The 20,407-nt window shown below is 42.6% G+C and overlaps 1 protein-coding gene across 2 annotated transcripts in view; it reads left to right on the plus strand.

The window, feature by feature from the left end:
- The first annotated feature begins 4,010 nt into the window (after positions 1 to 4,010).
- Positions 4,011 to 20,407, plus strand: part of TMEM150C (transmembrane protein 150C) — a 90,283-nt gene continuing 73,886 nt past the window's right edge. Inside the window, exon 1 of one of the 2 annotated variants that reach the window (XM_059667260.1) lies at positions 4,011 to 4,285. The gene's annotated coding sequence lies outside the window, so the exon portion shown is untranslated. Of the gene's footprint in view, positions 4,286 to 4,376; positions 4,512 to 20,407 lie in introns of those variants that run through there. The other variant, XM_059667265.1, reaches the window with a different exon arrangement.

Raw genomic sequence — 20,407 nt, forward strand, 5'->3', positions numbered from 1 at the left:
TCGCTGGAAATCTCTCACCACCCATTTCCTTGGCACAGGCAAGTTCGTTTTTTTGCCTCTGACTAGTTGCCTTAGATTCTGTCCCTCCCCTCCCCCACCCCAGGGGCCCTGGGCACCTGGAGGCAAACCTCTGGCTGCTTTCTGCTTGACTTTCCAAGCAGTCATGTTGGGTAGGATCAAAGTCAAGCCCACACTGTCTCACTCTCTTGGGCTTGTCTTCCGTGGGAGTAAACTACTTCCTCACCCTCGTTCCTGCCCTGTGTTCAGGCCGCTTTTGCCAACTCTGGCCCTTTAGATTTCTCAGGCATGAGGCAGGCACCAGTCCATGGTGTTCCCCCAACTGCAAGGGGCACATCCTGAGCTCTCTGAGAGGTCTGCCCGAAGTGCCTCTTCACCAGGTGAGAGTAAAGCCCCCTTCGCCCTCTGCGTCGCCATGGGTGGGGGCAGGATGCGGGGGGGGGGGGGGGCTCTTAGAACACCTGCAACTCCTCTACAGAAGCTCCTCTCTAATCCACAGCAGTCTCCTCAGCCTCCACTTCAACTCTCTTACACCGTCACGGTAAGGGCGAGGTTAAGGGAACACTCCTTTGCAAGTCCTGCTCCTTGTTTGGAATGTAGGAATGGTAGGCAACCATTACGTGGAGCCTCTGATAAAATGGAAATAAAACAATAGTTCCCACTGAACATCCTGTTACCAAATGTATTCTCATTCTCTTTCCAATTACCTCAACAAGGTTTTCTTTAATAGGTAGATGTTGGTAAAGATCAAATGCCACTTCAACCAACTTTGTATGGCTTTGTTGTTTATCAGAGGAGACTTGAATTATCGGTTAGGGAGAAGGGTTGGCTATAACTTTTTTAAAAATATATTTTGTTGCCCTAGCTGGTTTGGCTCACTGGATAGAGCGTCGGCCTGGGGACTGAAGGGTCCCAGGTTCGATTCCGGTCAAGGGCATGTACGGTGGTTGCAGGCACAGCCCCAGTAGGAGGTGTGCAGAAGGCAGCTGATCAATGCTTCTCTCTCATCGATGCTTCTAACGAGAGAGAGAAACATCGATCAGCTGCCTCCTGCACACCTCCTGCTGGGGATGTTGCCCACAACCAAGGTACATTCCCTTGACTGGAATCGAACCCGGGACCCTTGTCTGCAGGCCAACGCTCTATCCACTGAGCCAAACTGGCTAGGGCGGGTTGGCTATAACTTTGTCATACAGAGATTTTTTATTATAACTAGATTCATTACAATTTGACCAGGGGCAGGAACTCCCAGAATCCTGGCAGTATTATTTATGAGTTGTGCTTCTCAAGTGTGTTTTTCCAACTGAATAAGGAAAAGTGATTTGAATCATCATCAAGAGCAAATTGGCTGAGAATATAGAATTTCCTTGTAATTCTAATGGTCTGTAGTTGTTTCCATAAGATAAGTTCACTTATACCAAAGAAACTATCACCCTAGCCCTAACGGGTTTGGCTCAGTGGATAGAGGATCGGCCTGCGGACTGAAAGGTCCCAGGTTCGATTCCAGTCAAGGGCATGTACCTTGGTTGCGGGCACATCCCCAGTGGGAGGTGTGCAGGAAGCAGCTGATCGATGTGTCTCTCTCATCAATGTTTCTAACTCTCTATCCCTCTCTCGTCCTCTCTCTCTAAAAAAAAAAAAAAAAAATCAGTAAAATATATATATATTTTTTTTTTTAAAAAAAGAAACTATCACCCCAACTCAGATGGATGGACGCCTGTGCTATTCACCAGAGTTGGGTCAGCACAGTTGATAGAGCAACATGGTGTCAAAATCATGGTGCCTCATTGGGGTCCCGTGGCATGATTATGTCCCTGCATATTGATCTCCATCCTACCCCAGGAAGTTTGTTGCTGGCATCTATCTTCAGGCCTTAAGCCCTGTTTGTTCTGTAGTTAGCCCTTTCCTCAAAGCCTGAAGCATTTTGGAACACTGTCAACATATCACTCAAGAATACAGGATGACCCAGCTGGTATGGCTCAGCGGTTGAGCAGTAACCCAGGAACCAAGAGGTCGCCTGTTCAATTCCCAGTCAGGGCACATGCCAGGGTTTTGGGGTTGATCCCCAGTAGGGAGCATGCAGGAGGCAGCGGATCGATGATGTTCCTCTCTTATCAATGTTTCTATCTTTCTATCTCTCTTCCTTCCTCTCTCTCTATAAATATAAATAAAAGCATTTTTAAAAAGAATACAGGATGAACCTTCACACACATTTTTAAAAATAGACATCCAGCACTGGAATAGTATTTCAATACTACACCCATACATGATTTAAAATATCTAAGGTCATATTGCATATATGGTAGACAAGTTTTAATGGGTGGGATGCCAAGGCCAATAAAAGATAAAAGCACAGTTAAATTTATGTTTTGTTTGTCCTCAGCTCTCTTGAAGCTTCACCAAAACTCCCATGACATTAACAGAATCTGAGTATAGCAACCAATTTTCCTTCATGCCAGCATTTTACATAATATTTCAGCTGTCAATATCACAGTCAGGAATGTAATTTATTTCACTGGGTTTATTTAGATAGATGTTTTGGAGATGAAGGTGGCAGTGACATAGTGCTGCTGACAAATGGTTCTGGGCTTGCTATACTCACAAATCCAAGTTGGTTTCTCAAACAAAAGTGAGTCTGGCTCTAAGTGAAAATGAAAATGTTCCAATAAATTAAACATAGTACAAGGATTCTGAGTCCTTCCATAGAGAAAAGGAAAAATAAGGGCATATTACCAATCAGGGATGCTATTCCCAAGAAAGGCAGTGTCTTAGTCATGGGCATGTCAGAACCACCTGTGGCTCTTCTTAAAAATACTATTCCCCTCCACTCCGGGTTGGGACTTAGGTGGTCTGAGGAAGACCCGGGCCTTTGCATTGTCTTAAAGCACCACCCTGTCCGGTGATTCTGATTTTTTACAGAGAGGAAGGGAGAGGGACAGAGATTTAGAAACATCGATGAGAGAGAAACATCCATCAGCTGCCTTCTGCACACCTCCCACTGGGGATGTGCCCGCAACCACCGTACATGCCCTTGACCGGAATCGAACCTGGGACCTTTCAGTCCGTAGGCCGATGCTCTATCCACTGAGCCAAACCGGTCAGGGATCCGTCCGGTGATTCTGATGTGCAGACCATTGAGAGGGACCACAAATTGTTTGGATCGACCCAGAAGTTTTAGAAGAATGGATTGGGAGGTCTGGCTGGAGGGCTCCTTCAGTCAGGGCAGAGTGGTGGGGCTGTGAGGGGTGTCACATCAGAGCTGGGGTTCGGGCATAGATAAGCCTCCAGCAATTCTTTGAGAAAGTCACAGATCACTTTGAGAGTCTGATGGAAACTATAGTTCTCTCTCAGAAAAACACACATAGGCTAACCCCCACAAAATTTAGCACATACTTTCAGGGGATTCTAAATTAGAATTAAGTTTTTTGTTTTTGCTATTTTCACCAAAGGGGTAGCAGTCCCATTTGTTAAGGTGAGGAAAACAGGAGAGGCCAGGAGAAGCACACAGTCTGGTACCAGCAGAAAACAATAACAAATGAATATATACACATGTAAACAATAATTACAAGAGTGTGGGGGAAGGGAGAGTTCACGAATGTTAAATTGGGGAATTCGAACCGTGTGCTTTGAGAGGAAACAGATAAATGAGACAGGTGTGGTACAGAGGCCCCAGAAAGAATGGAGATCAGTCTGACTAAGGCAGGATGATAAAGGACCTACTGTGTGTGGGCGCCCCCTAAAACTAAGTTACATGGTGAGCGCCTGATAAAAATGGCACCGATCCAGCTGCTGCTAGAGGTCACTGACATGATGCCACTGGTAGATCGGGGTCTGGGGTGGGGGAAGTTATTACAATGCTGATGAATACAGTTTTGTGACAGACTCTGGGAGATTCTGGGAGGGAGAGAGCAAGCTGGCGCTGGGAGGGCGGCCTTGGAGTACGCCATTCATCCTCAGGGTCAGAAGTTGGCCCGGTGTTTGTTCTTTACGATGAAACAAAACCGCGGGAGAGCGCTGAGCGGTGGAGAACTACATCCAGCCAGTGGGCATTCAAATGATTTTTAGCTGCGATGTGCAAAAACCCTAGGTGCGCGGACAGAAGGGAGCCAGCCAGAAGGTTACGACAGGTCAGGAATAAATAACCAGCAGGCGGAGGATCCCTCAGATTCCGTCCTTCCTTTTGTCGGGTGCGGAGCGCCCGGCGAGCGCGTCCACAAAGGCTTTGGGAAGAAGCGGTTCCGCGCTGCACACTCGGCTCCAGCCCCGGGTAACGATCAGGGACCCCGAGGGGTGGTGGAAGCGGGGGACCGGGGGCCCGCTCTCGCTGGCAGGGGCCCCACCATAAGTCGGGGGCGGGCCGCGGCTCGGCGGACGGCAGATCCCACCCCTTCCTTAGAGAAGCGCCCTCCTCGCCAGGACTGCAGCCGCCGCCGCCGCCGCCGCCGCAGGTCACGGCCCCGCGAGGCGCCCGCCGCCCCGCCGCCCCGGAGCAGGTAGGCGCTTCGCTCGCGGCGCCCCGTCCCCCGCCCGGGCCGCCGAGCAGCCAGGGGGCGTTGGGCCCGGCTCCGCTCCCAGCCCGGAGGCGGAGACCGGGGGCGGCGGGAGCTGCAGCGGGGCTCCGGCGGCGGGGCCCGGCCCGGCTCCATCACTCGCCTCGGAGCGCCCCGGGCGCTGGGCCGCCGGCCCGACCCCCGCGAGCGCACGCCCCGAGCGCGGCGCAGGTGCGGGCGGCTCCCGGTCCCCCGCGGACGCAGCGCCGAGCCGGCGCCCGGTCCCGCCGCCGCAGTGCCGCTGCCCAGCCCCGCGCCCCCCGCCGGCTGCGGCGCAGGTCCCGTCCTTTGACAGGTGTCCCCGCTCCCGCCCGGCGGGTACCCAGGTCTTTGTTGTCGGGGGACTTTGACGGGAAGGGACCCCAAGTTCGGCCTCCAGCCTCCTGGCCGTTCGGCTCACTTTACCGTTAGCCCAGCCGGGCTGAGCGGCGGGCGGCCGGGAAGGAGCAGCAACTTGCCTGCCGCGCGCGCCGCCCTCCGTTCTCCACGCTCCGCGCTCGGCCGGGCTGGCTTCTCCGGGGCGCGCGCTGGGGGAAGAAAAGGGGTTTTCCGTCTCTCGGGGTTACCGAGGCTGTTTGGGGCATCCGCTACAATTAGAAATAAAGCGATTAGGTTGGGTGATGGTGAGAGCCCTTGTTTGGTGGTTTTCTCCTCTTTTAAATAAATCAAACGGACTCAGAGGACGAGGGAGTTTTCCCATTTTTAATTCATATTCCTTTTCTCTCAATTCATCCCTGTCCTCCGTCCACCCTACCTATAATGCACTTGGTTATATCTCAGACATTTTACTGGTTTGCGGGGGGGGTCAGGTTTATTCCTGCCAGACCTTCTCTCACGGCTAAGCCAGGGTTGTGACTACGAAGATGAGAACAGCCCAGTTGAATGGGAGCCCCTCTTCTTGAAGGAACCCATTCTGACTTCCTACATGTGCGGTCCTGTTAGGGAACCAAACATAATAAATGACGTGTTTTGCTTTTTAAAGTTCTTGGATCCGTCTTGCACCTCACTTTTCACTTCTAGTACGTATATCTTGGGGAATTTTCCATGTTAATGCTTAAAGAGTTCTCTCTTTAGATGGCTGCTTATTATTCAGTTGATAATAAATTATTATCAATGCTTCCAAATAAAGTTATTGGATCTATTAGAATAACAAAGCCTAAGCGGTAATGTGAGTTTCTGCTTCATTTCTCTGCTTGAATCAAAGGCAGATTTTTTTTTTATATATTGCAGGGCTGTAACTCCATTCTAGGCTGCAGCTCATCAAAACGATAGGCGAATGTGGATGTATACCTTCCATGGTAACAGTTGATAAATTGACCTAATTAACATTTTCAAAGAAAATTGTTAGGCTCCTATATGTAATATTTGCAGATCAAAGAATCTTAGAGTCTCAGCTCTCATGCATTAAATCCCAAACTTTTTCTTCTATTTGTCCTAGAGATACCATGTTTCCAGGATTGACGACAGCTGTCACTTCTTAATGAACTAGAAATGTAAATTTAATCTTCATGGCATAGCATAGGAATTTTAATGATGTGTCCTTTATTTATACACATTTAATAAATGTCTTGCAAGCTCCCCAAGTTGAAAGCTCAAAAACTGGACATGGTAAATAAAAGGATGAAGAAGTTTTGCTAATAATGACTAGATGGCAGATGTTTTGACATTGAGCAAACAAAGTATTTGGAAAATGCATGTTTCTTATAATCTGCCATCAAAGGCAATCTGTTTGGATTATTTAAATCAACATTAAAGTGTCTTTATAACAATTGCTTAATTTTTGCATTTCACATCAAATGCCTTTCACAGGTTGCTTTGCAGAGGAGATTTGCTCTGTGGCATATATATATATACACACATAATATATTATATATTATATAAACATAATAATTCCTCATGTTTAGGCTTTGTTATAAAACAGCAATTTTCAACCAGTGTGCATCATGGGATACCTGACTAGTCAGGGGCACTGACCTTTTTTCCCTTAGATTGTCAAATTTAAAAAAACGACAGCAGCCAACACAACAATAACCATCTGGTGTGAATGACTCAAACTTATACCTCTTTTTGTCAGATCGGCAAAAAATAGATTTTCTGGTGTGCTGAAGAATTTTAGTTATTAGTTTACGTGTGCCACGAGATGGAAAGGGTAGAAAATCACTGTTGGAGAGCCATCACACTCATGCCTCCGGCGACTTTGCAGGGGTTTTGTGTTGTGCTGACCTGGCCTCTCTGAGATCGCTCTTACCTGTCCTCCTGCCTTGTTTCTCTGTGACCTGGGCACACCCCTGCAGGACAGTGGCCAGGTCAGCAGGGCACCTGGAATCACAACAGAGGGAAAACTAGCTGGCCCGGCCATCTCAGCCACTGGTTTCTCTACGCTATAATCCGGCCAGTTGGGATCAGTTGAGTAACCAATTCAGCAAGACAGACACAGACAAGATAATGTATTCCCTCTCAGTCTTCCCCTTCAGGAGAAGGATCTATAGCAGTGGTTCTCAACCTGAAGGTCGCAACCCCTTTGGCAGTCGAACAACCCTTTCACAGGGGTCGCCTAAGACCATCCTGCATATCAGATATTTACATTACGATTCATAACAGTAGCAACATTACAGTTATGAAGTAGCAACAAAAATAATTTTATGGTTGGGTCACAACATGAGGAACTGTATAAAGGGCCAGAAGGTTGAGAACCACTGGTCTATAGTGCTCAGAATCCATACTATGGTGGGGATTACGTTCTGTGCAGCGCTAATGTGATAAAGTTCTCAAAATGTGATACGAAGACCAGGTGGTGTTGAATCTGAGTCTCAGTTCATGAAAAGGATAAGGACACACCAGATGTGTGAGAGTTTCCTCGTTCTCAGGGTAACAGAAGTGGGTCCCTTCTTATTTTAACTATAAACTTTTATTCCTGGAGCTGATGGTAGCATGTATTTTTATGTTTGGGGTTTGTTTTTTGTTTTGTTTTTATAAATTGCTCTAAGCACTTTCAAACTAAGTTAGCGGAACTTTAACAAGCTATTGTGATCATCCAATAATCATTTCCTCGCATGTTTGGATTTTGAAAAACAACTTGTGGCAGCGGAAGGTCAGCGCAAAGAGATTTTAAATAGGCCGGTTGGAATGATATTTTGAGATCATAATCGAATCTTTGGCAGTCGCCTTTAAATTCAACTCCACAGCCCTGGCCGATGTGGTTCAGTTGGTTGGACATCATCCCATGCACTGAGCGGTTGCTGATTTGATTCCTGATCAGGGCTTATGCCCAGGTTGCAGGCTTGATCCCCAGTAGGGGGTGTGCTCTCACTTCGATGTTTCTCTCTCTTCCTCCCCCTGTCTCTCTAAAAATCAATTTTAAAATCTTTAAAAAAATAAATTCAATTCCACATTATTCAAAGTCAAGTTAGTTCTGCTGGGTAGGACTTGGAAGTCTTTTTACCAAATGAGAAGTGAACAATTTTCCTTTTAGCATCTGTAAATGGCTTTTCTCTTGGTCAGTGCTGTCCAATTAAACTTTCTGCAGTGACGAAAATATTCTATAATCTGCCCAGCGTGGTAGCCAAGAGCCACACGTGACTTACTACTAAGAATTTGAAAAATGTCTAGTGCAATTGAAGAACTGAATTTTCCTTTTTATTTAATTTTAATTAACTTAAATAGCTACTGGGGCTATTGGCTACCATATTGGACAGTGAAGCTCTAAATTCTCTCCACCCATCTCCTGTAGAAATAACGCGTGATGGTAATATTCCTTTAGCTAGAAGCAAGTGGAAATTGACATCAATAGAACCAAGAATGAGGCAGACTTGACTCTATAATCCTGTTGTTACCAAAAAAACAAAAATAAAAACAAAAAAACACTTGTATTTACTCTAAAGAACATGTTTAATGCTGACGTTCAACTCTAAAAATAAAACTTCCCTTTTAAATTCGATGTCTGCTAGCCACAAAAATAAGCATCACCCAGAATTGTTTAGTTGCTTGGCCTCACATGTCTGGGTTCTTGAACTTTTTGAATTTGCTCTCTTGCACATTATAGAATTGTTTATTCTGCGAGTTGGTTTCTGCACTTTTTAAATTTTTCAAGGGGAGGGAGACTTGGGAAGGGCTAGAAATTGAAGGTGACTTGCACCCTCCACCCCCTGCAGTTACAGAAGCACTATGACAAGTCTGACAAGTGAGTTCACCTGCCTCAAGGAGTGGCTGAGGCTCTGTCTCTCCTGCGCCCTCTTGTCTAGTTTCTTTCCCTTGGGCTTCAAACCCAGCTCTTCTTTTTCAGCCCAGCCCCTGGCGCTGAACAAATCCACTTAAAAAATTACCTACCATTATTTTTGGTAAAACCATTAAAATGGGATTTTTAAAAAATATATATATATTATTGATTTTTCACAGAGAGGAAGGGAGAGAGATAGAGAGTTAGAAACATCAATAGGCTGCCTTCTGCACACCTCCTACTGGGGATGTGCCCACAACCAAAGTACATGCCCTTGACCGGAATCGAACCTGGGACCTTTCAGTCCGCAGGCTGACCCTCTATCCACCGAGCCAAACCAGTTAGGGCTAAAATGGGATTTTATTTAACATCTACCACGTTTCAATTTTTAGACTAATCTGTTGGGATTAAAGCCATCATTTGAGAGTGACACACTTTTAATTAGACTTTTTCACAAGGCACGGCCTCTCATATTTATTGTAAGTGATTGACCATCCCTCTACCTAGGACACCTCTCCTCAGGCCAGAGCTCAGGGTCCTGGTGGTCCCCCTTCAAATGGAGGGACTCTTCCTCAGTCAGTTACTTCGAAATTTTTCAAATGTGTTTGTGCATATTAACTAGGATATAAATTAGATTTACCCCTAAATTGTCTCTGCCCTGAAGGTGTTAACACCCTAGGATGCCTTTTTCCAAATTAGTGTCCATTCCACAAGGGGATAGAGATGCTTGAATAAATTTAGGAAATGGTCCATATAGTAGTCCTTGTGTGTGTGTGTAGATTTACATTGCACAACAGCATGGTAAGATGAGATATATAGACTTATTTAATTTTTGTATTGCTTAAGGTTTTAAAAAAAACTTTTATACAATGCTTATAATAGTTTTCAAACTACAGGTCTTGGGTCATGAAACCAATTCAACAGGCCAGGATCAGCCTTTTTAAAATTAACTTTATTTGGGTGGCATTAATTAATAAAATTACATGGGTTTCAAACGTGTAACTCTGTGATACATGACCTGTATATTGCATTGTGTGTCCACCACCCAAAGTCAGATCATCTTCCATCACCACATATTTGGCCTTCTTTACCCTTTACGATATCCCCACACCTCCTTCCCTCTGGTAACCACCATACTGTTGTCTGTGTCTATGAGTTTTTTCTTTGTTTTTTTCTTGTTTGTTCATTTATTGCTTTCAGTTTTATATCCCACATATGAGTGAAATCATATAGTTCTTGACTTTTCAACAGATTAGTCTGACTTATTTCACTTAGCATGATCATCTCAAGGTCCATCCATGTTATTGCAAGTGGCAGTATTTCATCTTTTCATATGTCTGAGTAGTATTTTACTGTATAATATGTTCCACAAATGGCAACAGATATATGAAAAGGTGTTTGGCTTCACTAGCTATTAGGGAAATGCAAATCGAAACTACAATGAGATGCCACCTCATACCTGTTAGAATGGCTACTATCAAAAGACAAGTAATAACAAGTGCTGGAGAGGTTGTGGATAAAAAAGGACCCTCATTCACTGCTGGTGGGAATGTAAACTGGTACAGCCATTGTGGCAAACAGTATGGAGGCTCCTCAAAAAATTAAGAATAGAGTTACCCCTCTTCTGGGTGTCTACCTGAAAAATTTGAAAACAGTTTTTCACAAAGCTATGTGCACTCCTGTGTTTATTATGGCATCATTGCAGTGGCTAAGACATGAAAACAACTGAAGTGTCCTTATATAGTAAACACTATCTAAGCATGGTCATTATTTGTATTATCATATAAAATATGTGTGTATATATATAGGTCATGATATAGAACACTATCTCTGAAACTAAGCTTGGGGCCCACTTAGGGAAGTACTGATCTAAGATATATGTAATAGAGGATAACAACATGTACCATTATTGAGTACTTACCAAAGGCTCCGTGCTGAATGCTTTACATGTATTATCTCATTTCTCACAGTCCCTTGATGTAGGAGCTACCATAATCCCACAGTTCCTATATCCCAGGAAGTGATAGAGGCAGCATCTGAACCCTGGGCAGTCTGATGACAGTCCAGAGTTCAACCACGTCACCTCCTGTATTGCAATGCGATGTCGATACATAGATGGACATCTGCAGACCTATGAGACCGCAGCGTTGTACAGCATTGCACAAGTGCAGATAGGAGCCGGTCACGCTTGTGTTCTGTATAAGACGAAGCTTGATGAGTGAGAGGGGAGTCATTGCACATTCAGGCTGGAAGAGACCTCACTGCTGCCAGCCTGTGGCCTCTGAAAGCTAACACCCTTGGACAGGCAGCCTGCTGCCCACAGAGACTCGGATGTTCCAGCAGATTACATCTCCAGAGCTCAGTCTTTCCCTCCTAACCACTTCCTAACGTCTGCATACTGGTTTGTAGCAAACAGTGACATATGGTCTAGATAGATATACCTATCCCATCCATAAATCCCCCCACTTTTTACTACATTCTGAGTTATTTGTGGTGTTGTTTTTTGTTTTTGTTTTCCAAAACCACTGCTTGCCTGGAAGTGCTTCATTTTATATAGGACAATATAGTATTTATTAGTTTTATTTTAGTCTTAGGTATATATCATAATGATTTGATATTTAAATATATTGTAAAATGGTCACCACAATAAGTCTAGTTAACATCCCTTACCACAAGTTACAGTTTTTTTTTTCTTGTGATGAGAACTTTTAAGATCTTTCTTAGCAACTTTAAAATATACAATACAGTATTATTAACTATCACCATACCTTGCATCCCTAGGACTTATTTAATGATGGGAAATTTATATCTTTTTATTTAATTTTTAATATAATAAATGGAAAGCAATGTTGTTTTAAGAATTTAATACCTCTTCTAGGCATCTACCTGAAAAACTCGAAAACATTTATTTGCAAAGGTATATGCACCCCTATGTTCATTGCAGCACTATTCACAGTCGCCAAGACATGGAGACAACTAACGTGTCCTTCGATGAAGGATTGAATAAAGAAGATGTAGCACATCATACTACTCAGCTATAAGAAAAGGTGAAATACTGCCATTTGCGACAACATAAATGAAGCTTGAGAATATTAGGCTAAGAGCAGTAAGTCAGTCAGAAAAAGCTAAGAACCGTATGATTTCACTCATATGTGGGATATGAAGCTGAAACTCACAGACACAGACAGACAACAGTGTGGTGGTTACCAGAGAGAAGGGGGTGGAGAGGTAGTAAAGGGTAAAGGAGGCCAAATGTATTGTTACGGAAGATGATTTGATTTTGGGTGGTGGGCACACAATGCAATGTACAGATCATGTATCATAAAAATGTACACCTGAAACCTATATGACCCTATGAACCAGTGTCACCCCAATAACTTTAATAATAAGTAAAAATAAATTTTAAAAATTCATATAAAAAAAGGCTGGAAATCCTTTCCCCCTCCTCCCCCCAGTGCAATTTAGATAGTAAAACTAATTTTATTTTGGAAGTAGACTTCAGTTTTCCTTAAAGGTCAAACTAAATATAAGCAATTGCTTGTCCATAGACTGCGAGATAAAATAGAAGAGGCGAAAGCTTCTCATCATGGTTACTCTTCTTCTTTAAGAAGTACAGGCTGTGTCTGACATGCTAAAAATCCTTAAGATATTCAGACTTTTTTTCAAGGTTGCAGAATCGTCCATCTCCAGGGACAGTGATACAAGCTATCTGTGGAATACAGAGTGTCTTTGAAAAAATGTTGAAAGTCGTGTAATACTTTTAGGCAAGTGTAGACAAAGCTTAAGAAGTAATTGTGATTAACTATGGCAGTAGAGGAAATTAGCCTGTAGTTTAAATGGTGTTAATTATTATAATGATTTATGGTTTTCAATTGAATGTAAACATAAATGTGTCCAAAAATAGCATAGCTTTACTATTCATTAGACATTTCATTTATTAACAAAGCAGACTTCTTCCTAGATTTTTCACACTTATAATGTGACTTAACTGCCAGAGAAATATCTTTAAATGGAAATAAGTGGAAGTTTTAAAGCATAAACTGACTGTACATGGCAAAAATGATGTTATTTTTTTTCTAATTAGGCTGCTTAATGAAATAGTCTTTCAAATTATTTTTCCTTATACCACATGATCTCACTCATTCATGGACAATAGAGACCATTATAAACTTTTGAACAATAATAGATACAGAAGCAGAGCTGCCTCAAACAGATTGTCAAACTGCAGCGGGAAGGCCGGGGAGGGTTGGGGGGCAGGAGGTAGGGGGGTAAGAGATCAACTAAAGGACTTGTATGCATGCATATAAGCATAACCAATGGACATAAGACACTGGGTGATAGGGGAGGCTAGGGGACTGTCTAGGGCGGGGGGATAAAATAGTTACATATGTAATACCCTTTGTAATACTTTAAGCAATAAAAAAAATAAAAAAATTAAAAAAAAATAATAAAAAATTAAATTTTATGTACATGAAAAAAAAAATTATTTTTCCTTCAATTGATCCATGAATGAAGAGGTATTAATTAAGAAATGTTGATACCACTGTAAAGCAGTCAAAATAGAAATATAATTTTTTACTGAATTTGGAGTGTATAAATAGAATTAGAATTCTGTAAAGTAATTGTCCTGGAATTTCTAATGGAAATATATCTCCTAGAATGTCTAAAATCTACTGTTCATTCACCCCTATGTTCATAGCAACACAATTTACAATAGCTAAGATCTGGAAACAGCCTAAGTACATGAGAGGATAAGAAAGCTGTGGTACAGTTACCCCATGGAATACTATGCAGCAGTAAAAAAAAAAAAAAAAGGAATCTCTTACCCTTTGAGACAGCATGGAGGGACCTGGAAAGTATTATGCTAAGCAAAATAAGCCAGAAAGAGAAAGACAAGTATCACATGATCATATTCATATGAGGCATCTAATAAACAAAATAAACTGATGAACAAACTAGATCCAGAGACAGAAGCATGGAACAGACTCTGGAATCTCAGCGGGAAGGTGGGGGTGGGTGAGTGGGTGAGAAGAGATCAACCCAAGAACTGAATGCATATATGCATAACCCATGGACACACAATAGGGTGGTGGAGGCAGGGGCAGGCTATAAGGGATCAATGGGAGAAAAAAGGGGACATATGTAATACTTTCAACAATAAAGATTAAAAAAAACCTTAAAGAGTATTTGCATAGAAGCCCTAGTAACTAAAATACACCTACATGCAGTAGCAGGAATACTAACTTAGAGGTGACAGTTGTCTTCCTTGCAGTGTGATTTTCCCACACAGTCTAGGCTTAAAAAGTGTGTCAGTTTGAATTTTTCCCCCAGTGTTGTCAATGAAAGCACAATGTTCATATTTATCTCCCTGTAATTTTAGCAGCTATTGGAATTTTTCTTGACAAAGCTGATTATCTTTTCTGACATTTTGATTAATGTTTTTCCATTTTAATTTGAGCTTGCATGTGGCATAAAAATTGATTTATATGAAAAGGAGTGGGCTGCCCTTTGATTGAATACATCATAATGATTTGATGTACCAAAATTTTGATTGAATGTGTATGATATAAAAATAAAGGCAAACATTTTCCATGAACTGATTTGGCAAAAAGATACCATTGTGATCAAATAGTGGCACATTGTGCTCTTTTAAGATCAGGCCATTGAACCAAGTGAATGTTCACTTACAGAGCCAGACATTGGCAGCTCAGAAATGGCATTCTTTATTAGCTATTGGACAATATTTGTGAAATCCCTAGCATGGTCCCTGGCCAGAGTAACTTCTTTTTTTTTACTCTTATTTTTCAACTGTTTTTTAATTTTTGCTTTTTCCTTATTTATAACACATGTTTTAACTCATTTTATCACATGGAAAATTAAAGAGGATTGTTCTGGATAATTGCTTCCCAATTGAGCATCTAAGGCAGCCGTGGGCAAACTACGGCCCGCGGGCCGGATATGGCCCGTTTGAAATGAATAAAACTATTGAAAAAAAAAGACCGTACCCTTTTATGTAATGATGTTTACTTTGAATTTATATTAGTTCACACAAACACTCCATCCATGCTTTTGTTCCGGCCCTCCTGTCCAGTTTAAGAACCATTGTGGCCCTCGAGTCAAAAAGTTTGCCCACCCCTGATCTAAGGCATCTAAGGCTAGCAAAAGCCTTTGGAAGTCACATAGTTTATTTCTTAGAACCTTGGCATGACCACAGTCATCACAGAGAGACTCTTTGTATTCTACTTTTAGTCTATGAATATTTTACGCTAGTTCTTGACATATTGTTTATCCAAGCTGACTTAACAGTAATCTGAAGTTAAACCTAGGCTCACTTCGGTTTCGTATATCTCCTGGTTTGCTTGCTTGTGGCATATTTACCTTGTCTTTCCCATTATATCATTGTTGGTTTGTGTGTAGAAATTATATTATGTAAGGATACCCTTATCCTAACTGACCTTTAGCATTTATTCATTCACTCATTTATTCATTCAACAAATGTGATTTACTATGAGCAGACATGATCTAGATCAGTGATGGCGAACGTAAGACACGTGTGTCAGAGGTGATACGCGAACTCATTTTTATGGTTGATTTATCTTTGTTAAATGGCATTTAAATATATAAAATAAATATCAAAAATATAAGTCTTTGTTTTTCTATGGTTGCAAATATCAAAAAATTTCTATATGTGACACGGCACCAGAGTTAAGTTAGGGTTTTTTCGAAATGCTGACACGCCGAGCTCAAAAGGTTCGCCATCACTGATCTAGATCTGGTTGATAGAGCAATGAACAAGACAGATGGTGTTTCTGCCCTCAGGGAGGTTTATACTCTGACCTATATTCTAGCTCAGAGATAAACAAGGAACTAGTATAGCATATGGCTAATGTGCTGTAGAGAAAAAATAAATCATGGTAAAGAATGTGGAGGCACTAGAGAATGTGCTCTGAGAACTAGAGAAGTCTCCTTGTTGTCTGCTGCAAACTTAATAGTGATTCTTAGCACTTTTCTGAGACTAGCCCTGGGACCTGCAGTCCTTTTCTTTCTTTTATTCAAGCCTGACCATCCAACTATGTCCATAACCCCACATCCTCCGACCTCCTACAGGTCCGTAACTTGTGCCAGCATAACCCCTCACATGCACCTTGCTACTCCCATGTATCATATCTTGTCTTTTCAGTCCCTCTTACCTCTTTCACTTCTAGTCCTCTGTTGACTTCCCCACATTCTTTTTCTCTTCGCCCTAGGGATCCATGGTTAAAGTTCTCAGCCTTTTGGCTGATTGCTCTCTCAAGCTTCTCTGTGGGTCACTGCATGAAAGCCTTGTCATCCCCAATTTTGAGGCTAAATGTGGTAAACTGCCTGTCACCCTTTCTCATCACTACTCTTCATCCAGTTCCAAGTCACTTTGTCCGTTTCTTGAGAACTGAAGACCTGGCTCCATGTCTTCTCATACCGCCCTTTCCTCTCCAACTCTTGTCGTAACCCTTGGTGATCGCACCATCCTAGGTGAACTGACCATGAATCTGGTCTCAAAATCCATTGGACGTTTTTACTCAATGACCTGTGTATACTTGCAACTCATTCACTCATTCATCCCACTTCCTGGGATGTCCTATCTTTCGACTTTCTTCAACTAACCAAAGTCTCCCTTGCACGTGCAAATATATTCAGATCCATCTTCATCTCCTTCCCTGAGAGGATGTGGTATCCATATTTCCCTGTGTTTAAGACCGGCCCATTACTTAAACCCTGAATGCCATCTTCTTGTGCCTCCTTCAGAACTGTTGCTATTTTAATATTCCTCTTTTTTCTGTGGTCTTATATCTCTTTTTGTTTATTACTGGCTCCTTCTCATCAGCCAAGCATTCATAATTTTCTTCCATCCTAAAAAATAAATCTCCTAGGTCAGTGGTCGGCAAATCGCGACTTGCGAGCCACAAGCCACATGTGGCTCTTTGGCCCCTTGAGTGTGGCTCTTCCACAAAATACCGCATGCAGGCGCGCACATGCAGTGCGATTGAAACTTCGTGGCCCGTGCGCAGAAGTCGGTTTTCGGCCTGGGCGGGTGTATTTTGAAGAAGTGACGTTAGAAGAAGTGGGGGGTGTCCGTCAGTCGGGCAATGGGAGACGCAGCGCAGGCCCCAGCGCAGGCGGGCCGTGGGATACTCAGCACTGGGGAGGCGCGAGCGATTCATCGAGTTGAGTGAGCCAGTCAGTCAGCAGTCTCATTGTGCAGTGGTTAGTGCTAGTCGCTTCTGCAAAATCTCGTGCGGGTGACAAAAGATAGACGAAACAAATATACAAGACGAGTGTGGATGGGAGAGTTGGAAGGGGTCGACCTCAGCAAACGTACCTCAATCAGATTGAAGACGTTTTTAGCAAAGGCCAGCTTAGGAGTACCCTAATTAAGTTAATAACAATGTACCTACCTATATAGTTTAAGTTTAAAAAATTTGGCTCTCAAAAGAAATTTCAATCGTTGTACTGTTGATATTTGGCTCTGTTGACTAATGAGTTTGCCGACCACTGTCCTAGGTTAAGTAAATTAAAGTAGATCTCTACAATAGAACACTATGCAGTCCTCTGAAATACTGATGGAGGTATATATTCTCACATGGAAAGATGACCGCAAAAATAAGTGAAAAGAGTGTTAAAACCGCTTCATTAAGTGATTTTCTTTTCCAGATTTTATTAACTTACTTATATTTTTACCTGTGGTGAAATACATATAACATAAAATTTACCATCTTAACCATTTTTAAGTATACAGCTCAATGGTGTTAAGTATGTTAACATGTGCATCCAATCTCCAAAACTCTTAGCATCATGCAAAACTGAAACTCTGTAACCTTTAAACAGCAGCTCTCCATTTCCCACTCCTCCCCAACCGCCATTCTACTTTCTTTATGAATTTAACTACTCTAGACACCTTGTATACTAGTAAGTGGAATCATACATTGTTTGTCTATTTCTGATTGGTTTATCTCACTTAACACAATGTCCTGAAGGTTTATGCATATGGTAGCATGTGTCAAAATGTCCTTTCTTTTGTAAGGCTTAATAATATTTCATTGTATGCATATGTCACACTATGAATGATTTCATTTTTGAAGAAAATGATATTTGTTAGTATATGTAAACATAGATATAATATATAAACGCACATATATAAAAGATTATACATCAAAATGTTAACCGTGGTTATCTCTAAATTGTGGAATTTTGAATATTTTTCATCTTCTTTTTTCTGATCTGTACCTTTTGAAGTATTTACAATGAGCACATTTCCCTGTTGTAGAAGCTGAAGAAGACAAACCTTTAATGGCTCCTCCTCAGCCAGTCTAGTCACCCCCGTGATCAGGCACCTGCCCTCCTCTCTTGCTCAACCTTCCCCACTCCGTGCCGTCCCCACTGTGCTCTGAGCACCACAAAACTCTGGTTCTCGCACACAGTGACTGATGCCATGGAGGCCCTGCCCAGGCTGCGTTCACAGCTGCATGGGAAGCCTACTCATCCCTGAAGACTCAGCCAGATCGTTTCCTTCTTGGGTGCCCTCCCCCGCCCTCCGTGCTGGCTCAGTTTCCTTGCTTTGGAGCTCCCAATTCCCTGTACTAATCTCTGCTGCTGCACTTGTGTCCTCATGATCTATGAGCTACTTGGGGATAGGGGCTGCGCATTCATCTTTGTATTCGCAGTTCTTAGAACAGAGCCTAGCATAATAATCTGGGCAGCGTGGGGGCCACTGGTCACTCAGAGGGGCTGGGTCACTGGATGCCCAGAAATGAAGCTGGAAAAGCAGGGGGAAGACTTGCCCCACGCCTTTCTTTTCCACTATACTCTGCTGCTGGTTGTAGGAACCATGTAAAGATTTTAAAATACTTTACCTTTTACTGAAAAGAAATTGGATATTGAAATTATTGAAAACATGGCATTTCTGCCTTAATGATACCGGTGAACTTTGGTCATGTGGGCCATGCCTGGTCTCCTGTGTTGTTGGCCTTATAATGCATGTTCGGTAAATACCTGTTCATCTGCTTAAGACCCCTAGTAGCACTGTATGCTCAAACCTCTTTCTTAAACTCAGCTACCGCGTCAGGTTGGGACAGGATTTATTTAGAGGCACTGGAGGCCTTTATTATCACCCTTCACATCAAATGATAGAGACTGGCTGCCTACACTACATGTCTGATTGATCCGGTCAGGACTTTATGAGAAATAAAAAAGAAGTAAAAAGATCTACTACTGACATGGCTTTGAGTGCTGTGTTGAAGCAGCTGGTGGGTAAACACAGCTAATGAATCCTTCTTGCCCTTGATGTTGCCAGCTACACCTTGGACGGAGAGGGGCTTAATGACATATTGTGAATAGTGGTAGTTCACACTGAAAAGCTGTAAGGTGCCATACCATTTGGTAAAACAGATCTCACAGGCTGGCACAGTTAGGTAGTATGGGACAGTTCTCTGACATATGAAAGGAGGATTCTAGGCCTCCTTTAGGCAGCATGGAAAGGGCAGGTGGAAAAATGAAAAACAGTTTGAATTACTGTGGAGCTGAATGGGGCAAGGCCATCTGCAGCCTCTGAGCCACAAGGACTGATCCTGGTTTTCCTTGAGAAAAGTGGCCCAATGGGAGTGACTCACCCAAAGCATCTGCAATGTTTAGAAACAATTATTGATGCTAAGACATTCAATGTTTGAAATGATGGAACTGTAGGACCAACATGTGGTATGTTGGCATAGACAGCTTGTGCCATTTACCTCAGAGTCACAATGGCTTAATTGAATGTTCCTTCTTACCAAGATCAGAATCTTATCGTAGAAGTTTGGCTCGACTAGATAGTCCTAGTTATGATACTGTTTTGTTTTCTTTTGGTTTTTCCCAGTAGGCCAAAAAGGAAGTAACAAGATCACTTGGAATAAACATTAGACCTGAAGATAAAACATCAACATTTAAGTCCTGGCCTAATTGCTCTCTATACCCGCTGTGTGCGTGGAGAAGTTATTTAATATATGGACGCTTAGAGTTTCTATTGTTCATCCATAAAATGTGGGTTTATTTGCCTGTCTTGCTCACTGGACTGTAAACTTCTTCAGAGTAGGGGTTGTAGCTCATCCATCGCTGAAAACTCCATACATGGGATGGGGCCTGGCAGGTACAGAACTCTGTACATATTTGTCGAACAAATCAGATTCATCTTACTACTTCATAGGTTGTTTTGAAGAGCAGCCATAGATGCAATGCTCAGAGTATAGGCTCTGGAGTCAGTGCCCTGGGTCCTAACCTGGCTCCAACATTCCCAGCAACATGACATTGTGCAGGCTACTAACCTTTGTGCATCTGTGAAAGTGGATGACTGTCCCTTCCTTCAAGGGTTGTGAGTTTTAGATCTGCCTGGCACACAGTAAGTGATATATATATATATATATATATATATATATATATATATATATATATATAGACACACACACACACTGAGTGGCCAGATTATTATGATCACCTGTTTGTAGGTAAATTAGCTATAATTTTGTGCTGAAGTTGCTAGAGGGCCAGACCATTATAAATAGGGAATCAGGTTGTTTACCACAACAGTAGAAGTGATTTTTTTCTGAAGATATGGGTA

The sequence above is a fragment of the Myotis daubentonii genome, chromosome 1, assembly GCF_963259705.1.
Source record: "Myotis daubentonii chromosome 1, mMyoDau2.1, whole genome shotgun sequence".
In the NCBI taxonomy this organism is placed as follows: Eukaryota; Metazoa; Chordata; class Mammalia; order Chiroptera; family Vespertilionidae; genus Myotis; species Myotis daubentonii.